We start from the raw sequence: 12,532 nt of genomic DNA, 5'->3' as shown, positions 1-12,532 counted from the left end.
AATCTGTGCATGTCTCCCCGTCGCCTATAAATCGCTTACCATCTCCTGTAATACCTGGAACCATTGGGAGGTTCTTAGCATCTAAGATGAGAACCTACTTCACCAGACTGCTGCTTGCTGATTCAAACTCTATCAAAGGAAGACAGTCTTGGCACAAACTTGATTTAGAATTAGAAAGATTAGTGTTATTAGTTCGAAAAACTGTCACTTTTACATTTATTTATCCCCCCTTCTTCCTCATTACAGACTGGAGGAAGAAGAAACAATGAAATAGCCTATGATACTTTAAACCTTCTTAGACTCGTATTTATCCATGTGTACAGCTGTCTACATACACCTGCTCTCTATGTACAGAAACTTCCAGAAGCTTCTTGGACCTGAAAAATACTTAAACAGAAATCATTACTTCATCCCTTATATTTATCCTGCAGAGAATGGCAAACAAAAATGACATTCCTGTAAATTTTCAATGACATTCTTTCAAAACCGATTCAAACAAAACCCTCTATAACCCTTACTTTCCCCGTTTCTACAAAAATACTACAGCCGCGACGCATCAGAGGATCGCCGCGGTAAATTCGAACATATTCACGTTACTACACACAAACATTCATATACAAATGTGGGGGAGATATTCATAGTATCCAAAACAAAAATGAAAAAAAAACAAAAACCAGCCGGAAATCTGCCTTCACTTTCAGCAATAGACGAAAATACAATGGGAAAATATGAGAACAGCGTGAGAGCCTTGCATAGACAGCTATACAACGTTCTCCTTTGAGGGTCACCAAAGCGTGTACCACACCTCCATCCACACTCATCATTACAGATTTCTGAAACCGCAGCGAAACCACATCCAGTCCAGAGGGATACCCAAATAGTATCCTTGGCAATCTTTTAAAGGGGTCTAAAGGCCTTTGCCCCCAAAACTAGGCTTTGTGCACCGTGTAACCGTCTGACTGTGGGAAGCCTTCCTTCCCACGCGATTCAAATCGACTTATCGTCTTACCTCCCGCGTCCGAGAGAAACCGTTGCACCCATTTCAGGGACCACCGCCCGGTGCCTTCTTCTACGGTGGATTGACGGACTACAACCACTATCTGGTCCAGTCCCTCAACTAGAAAACCCTAACCGAGGCATCATCTCTATGGCTTGTTGTCCCAACCCTCCTGGCACAGAACTACAGAGTAACTATGCCAAATGATTCGTCAACAACCACAGATCAACCCCCAAATTAGGCCTCTACCCCTCACAGTGTATGCATCCCATACACTGCGTCGCCAGACTAAACCACACGGAACACTTACGCCCAGTTACCACCTGCAGAATAATGTGGCTTCTGTCTGCATCTAGAGATTACAACAGTAATGGTGAAGCCCTCCTGTTTGCTCCAAAATACCCAAAACTGTATTTACAGTATAACACTTCACAAAAACGACTGAAATTAAACTTTAAAACACTCTTTTAAACGCCAAAATATTTTCCGTTGTCCTTTCAGGACACAAGTCTCATTGTTAATCTTTCGGAAGACTTCAAAAACTCCTCCCACTGACTTCCTGCTTATATATAAATGCCGAAAAAGGACTTCCTGTTGTATGCTGGTTCAGGAAAGGTAAAACAATCTCCTCCCATCTGCAGAATAGGAGTTGATCTCCCCCCTGACCCTACGATCTTCAAATACAAATGAATTGCCAAGGACCCCAAATATTCAATATTCAAACACCAACAAAATTCAGTGCATGCAAAGCAGTCTTTTCACCAAAAAACGAAATTCTTACACAAAAGCCTCCACTCTTATACTGCAAAGTCAGCCGGTAGGTTAGTCAGATCTTTTATATAAATTAGCCCTAGCACGCAAGCACTATTCAAAAGATAGCGCTTTAAACTGCATCTCAAAATGGCGACAAACCAAGCAAACAATGGCGCCATTTACGCTTGCAAAAAACAATTTAACTGCGCCTCGAAATCACCCTAAACATCAAAATCTGCCCCAAAGGCTGCAAAAATTCCACTGCTCAGTCACATGGTATCACACCCCAAAGAAAGGTGGCTGCACCTTCTCCTATAGGACGGCCCAAAGACCAAACAGACTTCACCTCACAAAATGGCCGCCAAACAACCATCGCAGCAAACAAAATGGCTGCCAGATGCAGTTTTCAAAAACCTGCCTAGAATCTCTCCACAAAGACAACACATGGAACATCAAATATGAACATTAAAAACATTTTCTAAAAACAACCAACCAACAAGGCACACATTTTAGGCTCCTTCAAATCGGACCTTTTGCCAACACAGCACATTCAAAAAATTTCAGATACATGCGCAACATTAAAACAAAAACACTTTTCTCAAAGCTCATGTACAAACTGCGGCATCACCTTTCATAACAAGCCATTTAAGAAATTCACAGTGAGGTCACATTTAAAACCTTAAAAAAAAACTTTTCATGCTCATGTAACAAGCCATACAGAGGGTTACCAACTTTGACTCAGTGATGGGACAGCCATGCTGGTTGCCCATCCCCCCCAAGCCTCATGGCACACCAAACAAATCACCCCTCCCCCACTAAAGCACATGTTTCCTTCATCAGCCAAACAATTCAATCACAGTTCAGCCACACTTATGCGGACATTACATTCAGAAAATACAAAATGTCTCCCTGCACACATCGCAGGCTGAATAATCCCACCTCTATACAGACAAATCATCCACAATATACAGGTTCCATATGCATCATAAAAATGTTATATCTAACTTTCAGAAGTTTCAGAATCAGAACACTGTCCATCCCTCCCCCAAGCCGCATGGTCCACCACATGGTCAGAGAAGCCATGCCTGGCTAAACAAACCGTACACAAAAGGTAATTTTTCCAAGCAGTTTTAATCTGGTCAAACAATCAATTACTTACTTACAAACTGTTCAGCCACACAAACATTCAGACATTCACACATAAACATTCCAGTCCATGACAAAATCATACGATCAAATCCACTCTATTTCACAAACGCAAGCAATCATAACGCAAGCCATCATACACGTGTCCAATCGCTCGCACACACACACACGTGTCCAATCGCTCGCACACACACACACGTGTCCAATCGCTCGCACACACACACACACACGTGTCCAATCGCTCGCACACACACACATCCAATCGCACACATACACACGTCCAATCGCACACATACACACGTCCAATCGCACACATACACACGTCCAATCGCACACATACACACGTCCAATCGCACACATACACACGTCCAATTCGCACAAGCATTATTTCAAAAAGACAAGAAATTTGATCTTTTCGCAGAGCAGAGTCCCCCCACGCATCGGAACATAACCGATACCCAAAGGGGCCCAGTCTGCTCCTACCTTGGCCCGCCAATTAACTGTCGTGGCAAAAAGCTGGGCTGTATGCAGAGCACACCGCCATTTTGCCCTGTGCTATAAAGCACAGAATCCATCTTAATGAAATAATGCTTATTTAAACTAAATAGATTCACTCACCATCATTCTCTGCCATTCATACAAAGAGACACCATCACCAGCCTGTTCTCATATCATTCTGCCAGCATGACGGCCATTCCTGGCTCAGCCAAGCTCCCTTTATTTACCCAAAACAGGAAGTGCTCACTGCACCCATTAAACCCCTCCCTCATGGGAGTGGTTAACACATGATGTTCCACTGACACAGCTAACACCATATAAGGATGTTCCTTCTAACAGGAAGTCCCATAGAATACATGAATAGAATATAATACAATGGATACAATACAACGCATAGAAATACATACAATGCTGCTAAAGGCTTATGGGCGTGGCAGGGAGTGCCCCCCCTGCCTCTAACCGATCATAAGCTCTTAATATTAATCGCCTGATAGAATCCTAATCTGCGCCATTCCATAGAATAATGCATATCCAGATTATACCCTTATTAAGGTGGAAAGGAAGCTATCTACAGGCGTACGCCACGAATCGCAAGCCCTGCTGATCAGACAAGACCCAGATAAGAGCGCACATCTGTCCATAACCACTAGTGTGCTTGCGAAGTGAGTGCATCCCCTCCCCAACGATCGTCTGTGCTAAATGCACAGAGGGCCCCTTGTGGGGGCGGACATATGCCCACGCCGCAAACATCACATTCCAACCTCAAGACATTTTCTACTACCAGACGAGATTCAAACCAGCCTCAGACTGCCCCAGTCAGTTCTATTTAGAGCGGGCTGCAGAAGTACTAAGACTGGGTGCCATTATGACAATACATATTAAATACATCTTCAAATTTCCACCACAATACTGAAGGTTTTTTACCTTAATTCAGAGAGTGCATTAAGCTAAAAAGCCTGAAGGCTTCAGAACCACTTTAAACCAAGCTCATTTTTATTACCTAAACCTGTCCTTCATTTGCACATGGCTGCTATAAATATATAAGGTTGTTTGAGGTGCTTTAAATGTACTTTCATACTTAATTTAATTTACACATGGCTATCAGGTTCCATCACATGCCTTCTTACCATTTTTTTTATTTAAATAAAAAAAGCAGTTGTACAGTTATGTATTAAAAACTTTTAATGAAGATGAGCTCTGGGTATCTGCTGACTTTGTGATATGTGTATTCTCAAATATATTGGCTCCTGTTCCACAAAATCTGTGATAAGTAAGGGCCCTTTCATCCGCTGACACCCGTAATCACATAGGGACCAATGTATGTCCCGTTTTTATCCGCAACGGACGGATGAAAATGCGGACATACAGTCCGCACGTGTGAAAGGGCCCTAAAGCAAAATCTGAAGGAAAGGGAGTAACCGCTCCAGGTGGGTGTGTTGAGAAGATGAGAAACAGCTCAGGAAATCAAGGGTGCTGGCAATGCACGAAGCAATTAATATGAGGAAAGACGGGATGGACAGCCGCACTCCAGAAAAACCATAAGGTTGTCTTTATTGTAATAAAGGATAAAAATGCACTACAAAACAAGCAGAACTCAGGGAAAACAGCCTACGCGTTTCACACTCCAATTAGTGCTTAGTCATGGTGCAGTCATGGAGTGCAGCTGTCCATCTTGTCTTTCCTCATATTAAAGCAAAATCTGAAGTGTAATTGTGTATAAATATTTGCAGCTCGCATTGAGTTCAAATGTAATTGTTTGTAATAAAACTGAGTATAACTTATATCTGCTCTGGTGTTGTTCTTTCTAGGACCTACGTGATTGTGTGTGTTAGTACAGAGACACACACACACACACACACACACACACACACACACACACACTGACATAACCTGCATACACTAACACTCACCTGCATACACTCACCTGCATACACTCACCTGTCCTGACTACAATGACCTAAACTGCATACACTGACCTGACCACCACATAATAAATACACTGTAAAAAATTACAACGTTGTATTCTAAAAGTGGGGGTATGATGAAATCCCACTTGACCAAAGTATAATTATTAACCCCTAGATATCTGGACATATAACATCAAAAGTAACAGTAATGACAATGACCCTGAGGGTGAGCACTGGAAATGCAGATCTTATACTGGGGCCATGTATTAAATGCTTCCACTAGGGAGTATAAATAACCTGCAAACAATGTTCCAATGGGCCAATATAGCACCAAGCAGAATGAGAGCACAGAGATCACTGTAAAGGTTAATCAATAGATCAGTCCATCAATTCCAGTGATAGTGGTAACGCTCTTATTCAAAAGATAAACCGCATAATTGCAAAGTCAATCCAGTGTAGAGTGTGGAGAGAACCGCCAGCCGCTCGTTTCTCAGTAAGACCGGTCTTACTGAGAAACGAGCGGCTGGCGGTGGAACGCACACTGGATTTCCAGGATACGACTGCATCTCTCTCCACACTTCCTTATCCCTCACAAGCATACAGCCTCAGTGCCGGGACACGGGCACCAGCAATAGTAAGCAGCCACTGTGCTTATAATTTTAATGATTTAATAAACGTTTTACACTATGGAGGCATTTCCTCTCTTTTTTTGGGATCTGGTCTGCTGCTGACATCGGAACCTGTATGAGATTTTGCTGACCCATATTTAACCACAAGCTAGCATTGACCATATTTTAATTAATTTGGTCAACAACGTTTGGTAAGAAGGCATCTATCTTTATACTTGGTGTACTTTGGTGAACCACTTTTTTCTGGCATATCATATTTGGAAGACACAAGAGCACTCTGCACTTTGATTATCTCCAATTTGTTTTGGGACTGTATCACTTGCATCCATTTGCACATGGATTATTCCAGTCACCAGATTGTGTATTAACACCTGTTAATAATTTATTTGTCACTCACATTGTATGGTATATATTTTACACATGGACACCATTTAAACATCCGTTGGTCATAATAGTTTATTATCACCCAGTTCTGTGTATGCAGTATAACTGTAATACACTGTAATTTATATTGTATATTTAATTTTCACTGTCCAGGTGTCCTCCCGGCTCCCCCCCCCTGTTGTCACTCACACTGGCTGTCTGCTCTAGTCGTCCTCCAGCCGTCTCCAGCCGTCCTCCAGCCGTCTCCAGCCGTCCTCCACGCTGGTGCCACGGTCTGCCGCCTCCTCACACAGACTCCAGTCTGTTTGCTGCGCCTGACGTGAAGTCAAGCGTTGCGCGCTTTCTCACCCCTTTTGGCCGTGAATCGCCATAGGATTGGTCCACTGTGATGTCCATCATAACAGCACAGCGCGCCTATGATGGACATCTCACTGGCCAATCCTGGGATCGCGGGCGGGGCCGTGTCTGTGATGTCGTTGGATGGACGCTCGCACGGCACAGACTCAGACACTGACATGACACAGCACCGCGCTCACACATTTTTTTCAGGGGATTCGGGGCTAATAATGTTAAATTAAACGGCCAAGACTCGGGGGTTTTCGGTAGGGTTGTCCCGATACCACTTTTTTAGGACCGAGTACAAGTACCGATACTTTTTTTCATGTAGTCGCCGATACCGAATACCGATACTTTTTTAAATGTCATGTGACAGTTTTCAAACCACAATCCAGACTAAGGATATTTTCTTTAGAATTATGAAGAACTCTAACTCAAGACATTATAAAAGAATAAAAATGAGTAAAAATGAATAAAAATGTTTTATTTGCTTGTCACGCAGTAGTAAAAAACTCAAAGAATTTTCATAGAACATGTTGATAAATACAAAAAAAGTATTCTATTTAGGTATCAGGAGCATTTGCGCGAGTACGAGTACTCCCGCAAATACTCGGTATCGGTCCCGATACCGATACTAGTATCGGTATCTGGACAACCCTAGTTTTCGGGGTACCATTCGGGGCTCCAGCCCACCAAGCCCCGCCCTAACGACGCCCCTGACTGCAGTGCCATTCATTGTAAATGGCACCCCACCACACTTAAGCTGTAATATTTCACTGTGTAGCACAACACATGCAGTTCTTCTTAGCGGCACTTTAAAAACCTGTCATTATGTCTGCAATAGGTAATTTAAAGAATTACTGCCAGATTAGCAAACTAGCAGCAATTAAGACGAACTCTCATATTGTGTACACGGTTTGTATAGTGTGCGGCTCAGGCTCGATCACTCATGGGGAGTAGTGTGGGTAATGCTGCAACCACTGCAGGAGTGCCAGCAAGGGATGGAGTTTGTCCCAGCTCCTGTAGTCACTGAAAGGAAGAGAGGAAAGATCCCTGGTACCACACATCCACAGAGTCCTATGGTGGTATGAGAGAGACAACCTCCTGCCTGGGCTCCCATCAGGCCACACCCCCAAAGTGGTTCACATAGTCCCTCGAGGGGCGGAGTGAAACACATTGGGGGCATGGCCTGATGGGAGCCCAGGTTGAGGTTGTCTCTCTCATACCACCATAGGACTCTGTGGATGTGTGGTACCAGGGATCTTTCCTTTCTTCCTTCCTCTGATATTGTGTACAGAGGTTATGCCAGTACTCTGAGTAGGGGCAGGCTCCCTGATTGCCATGAAGCCAGCATCATAGCATCCAATACTTCATCCAGCTGCCAAATAAAATAAATATTAAACATAAAATGAAAATTCAGCACTCCTTGTCTAGGCTAGTCTATTCTATAGTTATGCTAACATGATGCAGCTGCATTCCTTGTGCTAACTGTTGTTTTGCCCCACTAAGCCTCAAACTCTCCCCGCACAGGGCTGTGACTTCAAAGTAGGAGTGAGGTTCCAACTATTGCACAGCATCAAAAGTTTCCTAGAAGATGGCAGATACAAGAGTGAGGCTGAGTGGGGGGGAAGGCACACAGAGCACAGCAGAATTGTGGAGCTAGGGATATAGACAGGGCTGTCATGGAGGACGAGCATATCTCCCAACTGTCCTTGATTGAGAGCTGACTGTACCTGATTTGGAACAAAGTCCCTCTGTCACTCTTTCCTGTATATATAATGCACTGTTAATCCATGAAAAAAAATGTTTCCCAATGCTAAACCTTTCATCAAATTTCTGCATTTTTAAATTCCAAAAGCCAAAATAAAAGGAATAGTAGTGGTAAAAAAGCACTTATGGGCTTAAAGCGGAGTTCCACCCAAAAATGGAACTTCTGCTTTTCGGAACCTTCCCCCCTCCGGTGTCACATTTTTCAAGGGGGGGGGGTTGCAGATACCTTCTAAGACAGGCATTTGCACCCACTTCCAGGAATACACTCTGCGGCGGTCACGCCCCTACCCACACGCCCCGCTGTCTTCTGCCTTTCACTTTAGGTCTGCCTGACATACAATGGGGATTAACTAAATTTAATGTCAGCTATGGCAATAGTTGGAATAAATATGTTGTGATTTGGTGCACACTCCTTTAATGCACAAGCGTGCGATAGCATGCTGTAATCAAAGGGCAGCTTTGACTAAACAGCAAATACAGTTTTTGCTGACACACAAAAAAGGTAGTCCTATAAAAAACAGGTTTCTAAACTGTAAACATGGGGCAGGGGCAATTCAAGAATATGTAATTCTCCACACTGCAGCCATCCAAAATGTTGGGGTCCCTCACACAGCTTCAGGCATGGGCCCCCTGGAGCAGAGAACCTGGGGGAGGGGGGGGGGGGTTGCTGCCACGAATTGCGAGCCAGGGGGACTGCCGCGAATTGAGAACTGGAGGGGTGCTGCCGTGTGCAAATTGAGAATGAGGGGCTGCCTCAAAGTGAGAATCCGGGGGTTGCTGCCGTGAATTGAGAACCGGGGGGCGGTTGCATGGCAAGAATTGAGAACTGGGGGGGGGGGGGTTGATGCCGCGTAATGAAAACCGGGTGGTTGATGCTGCGAATTGAAAACTTGGTGGGGGGCAGGGGCTGCCATGAATTTAGAACCGGGGGGGGGGGAGAATTGTGCTGCTGCTATTTGTCATCTCAATGACAGTGTCACCTCACTCACCTCTTCCTCCTGACACAAATTGAAGTGAAAGTGTTTTTTTCTCCTCTCTCCAGTCCAGTCGCGACATGAGGGGGAGGGGGGGACTGCTGAAATTAAAGTTTTCTCCTCTCAGCCGCAAGCTCAGAAGGGGGGCGGCGGGCCCCTGGGAACATTCGGGCCCCTTACAGGTGTAATGTCTGTACACCCCCGATGGCGGCCCTGAGTGCAGTCCACAGTAATTTAGGGCAATATAGAACAGTAAAGCAATGTCCAGCAAGTAAATCACCCTACACCGATGTAGCACTACCCCTGTGGTAGCTGCTGGTTAATTGTCTCCTTCTGCTTCCAGAGGTAATCACTTACACAGACAGCACCTAAACTCACAAACCTACCTAATGATTTTATTGGTGTAAGATGCCCTGAAATGGTTTAGAATAGGCAGGCAGTAATACACTGCAACAGGTTTACAATGTTATTAAAAAACAGAAATGTGATGGACACAGCTTAGAGAATCAACTGTACTGTAAATGAGCCCAACTGTTAAGAGCGTTTGCACTGCTGAAATGCTTAACTCATTTGAAGAAGCCCATCTCTAAACCACTGGCCAGTGGATTCTGAACACAATTAGCTGGCTTTGGGGCCAGTGGATACTGAACCCTGTAACTGGCCTTGGGGGCGTGTTTTTTGGTTGGTGCACTCACTCCCAACAGGGAGTATTTTTGATTTACAAAGGTTGGCAACATGTAGCCATTTTTTAGGAGAGGGGGGGAGGTTATGAGAAACAGCCCTCCCCAAAACAGGTTATTGTGCAAAACCTGTAGGTAAATAAAAGCACCAGAACCTTTTCTAAGTGGTAGAGTGGGTTTGATAATAGAGAAAAGGGCCAGGTTCACATAGAATTCCGGCGGCGTAACGTATTGCATTTACGTTACACCGCCGCATTAATTCAAATGGGGCGTGTATCATTTAAATTAGGCACGTTCCTGCGCCGAACGTACTGCGCATGCTCCGTTTTGAAATTTCCCACCGTGCTTTGCGCGAAATGACGTTGCACCGACGTAATTTTTTGAACGGCGACGTGCGTTACGTCCTTTCCTATTCACGGACGACTTACGCAAAAAAAAAATTTTTTTAAATTCGACGCGGGATTGAGGGCCATACTTTAACATGGCAAGTCTAAATATAAGCCAAGAAATAGCAGCCGTAACTATACGCCGGGAAAAGCCGACTAGCGACGACGTAAGAGAATGCGGCGAACGCGCGTACCTTCATGGATCGCCGTAAACAGCTAATTAGCATACCCGACGCGGAAAACGACACAAACTCTACCCAGCGGGTGCCGAAGTATTACACCTACAATCCGAAGGCGTACGAAGCCGTACGCCTGTCGGATCGAAGCCAGAAGCCGTCGTATCTTGGGTTGAGGATTCAAACTTAAGATACGACGCGGCAAATTTGAAAATACGCCGGAGTATCAGTAGATACGCCGGCATATTTCATCTGTGAATTTGGCCCAAAGAGTCTGGTGAGCCACACATCCGATAAAAATCACCTTTATTTAGACAGCAAATTGACACTGTTATACAAGCTGTACACTCACTACTTTACGTTGTAACATGTCATTTCTTAAAGCGGTGTTTCACCCTGCAGAACAACTTTTTAGCATAAAATTCGGCATAGTAGCGCGAGCTACAGTATGCCTGTCTTAATTTTTTTATCCCCGTACTCACTGTTATATCGTACATAGAAGATTCCGACTGCCCGCGGGGAATGGGCGTTCCTTTCAAGAGGGAGGGTGATTGACGGCCGGCTCTGGCACGTCACGCTCCCCGAAGACAGCCGGAGTAGGTCTCGGCTCTTCACGGCGCCTGCGCACAGACTATGCGCAGGCGCCGTGAAGAGCCAAGCCTATTTTGGCTATTTCCGGAGAAGCGTGACGCGCCAGAGCCGGCCAGCAATCACCTTCCGTCTGGATTTGAACGCCCATTCCCCGTGGGCAGTCGGAATCTTCTATGTACGATATAACAGTGAGTACGGGGAGAAAAAAATTAAGACAGGCATACTGTAGCTCGCGCTACTATGCCGAATTTTATGCTAGAAGAAAAACATTTTTTTTTTTTTTTTATAGGGTGAACCCCTGCTTTAAGTGTTGTCACATTAAAAGATATAACATTTTTACAGAAATGTGGAGGGGTGTACTCACATTTGTCAGATACTGTGTATACATTCACAGATTTACTTGATAATCTCTTAATTGCAAAAACCTTCTGAGCAGCTGCCGACAATTATCGGTAAATTGCTATGTCTCACAATCTACAGAACCAATAGAAATAACGGGCCAAATTCTCAAAAGAGATACGCAGACTTAACTCCATTTTTCTAATTTTACACGGCGCGTATATTTGCGCGCGATCGTCAAAACGACTTAAGCAAAGATTTCCGTATTTTCAGCCGTACTTAAATTAGTTACACCTGCGCATTCCCGGGCGCAAATTACGCTAGGCTCGCCGCTGTTTTTGATAGGCAAAGATGCAAATGAGGGAGTTAGGGCGATTCTCAGAATTAAGTGTGTGTGCCGTATTTTCCGCCCTGTGCGCACCTGTTAGTTTTTCTGACTAAATTTCCACATTATAAAACCAGCCCTAATTTTACACATGCTGTGGAAGGGTTTGCAGAAGGAAGTGACTAGAGGTTACAGCTCTAGTTGTGAAGGTTGTTGTTGAAAAATGCCAGGACCAGCAATGATTTTGACGGCACTTGCTGCCTTACAGGCACAAAGGAGGAGGAGGGCACAGAGGAGGAGGATGAGGGCACAGGCGCGTGTTTATCGGCCACGCCGTGATATTTGGCAAATGCCAGTTTATGAGGTCATTGGCAACTACCGATTTGATAGGGAGGCCATCCTGGAGATCACCCAACTCCTTCATGAGGATCTAATCGCCCCAACCCTACGTTCCCATGCCCTGACACCTCTTGAAAAAGTTATGGCAACCCTCCATTTTCTATCGAGTGGCTCATTCCAGCGAGCATCTGGAGGTGTGGCTGGGATGGTGCAGTCAACCATGAGTAAATGCCTACATCAGGTGGTCCCTGCCATACTGCGGCGCATGAGCCACCAGTTTGTCATGCCCACCCAGGAGGACC

This window comes from Rana temporaria, chromosome 5, assembly GCF_905171775.1.
Source record: "Rana temporaria chromosome 5, aRanTem1.1, whole genome shotgun sequence".
NCBI lineage: Eukaryota > Metazoa > Chordata > Amphibia > Anura > Ranidae > Rana > Rana temporaria.
Note: the sequence above shows the minus strand (reverse complement) of the source record.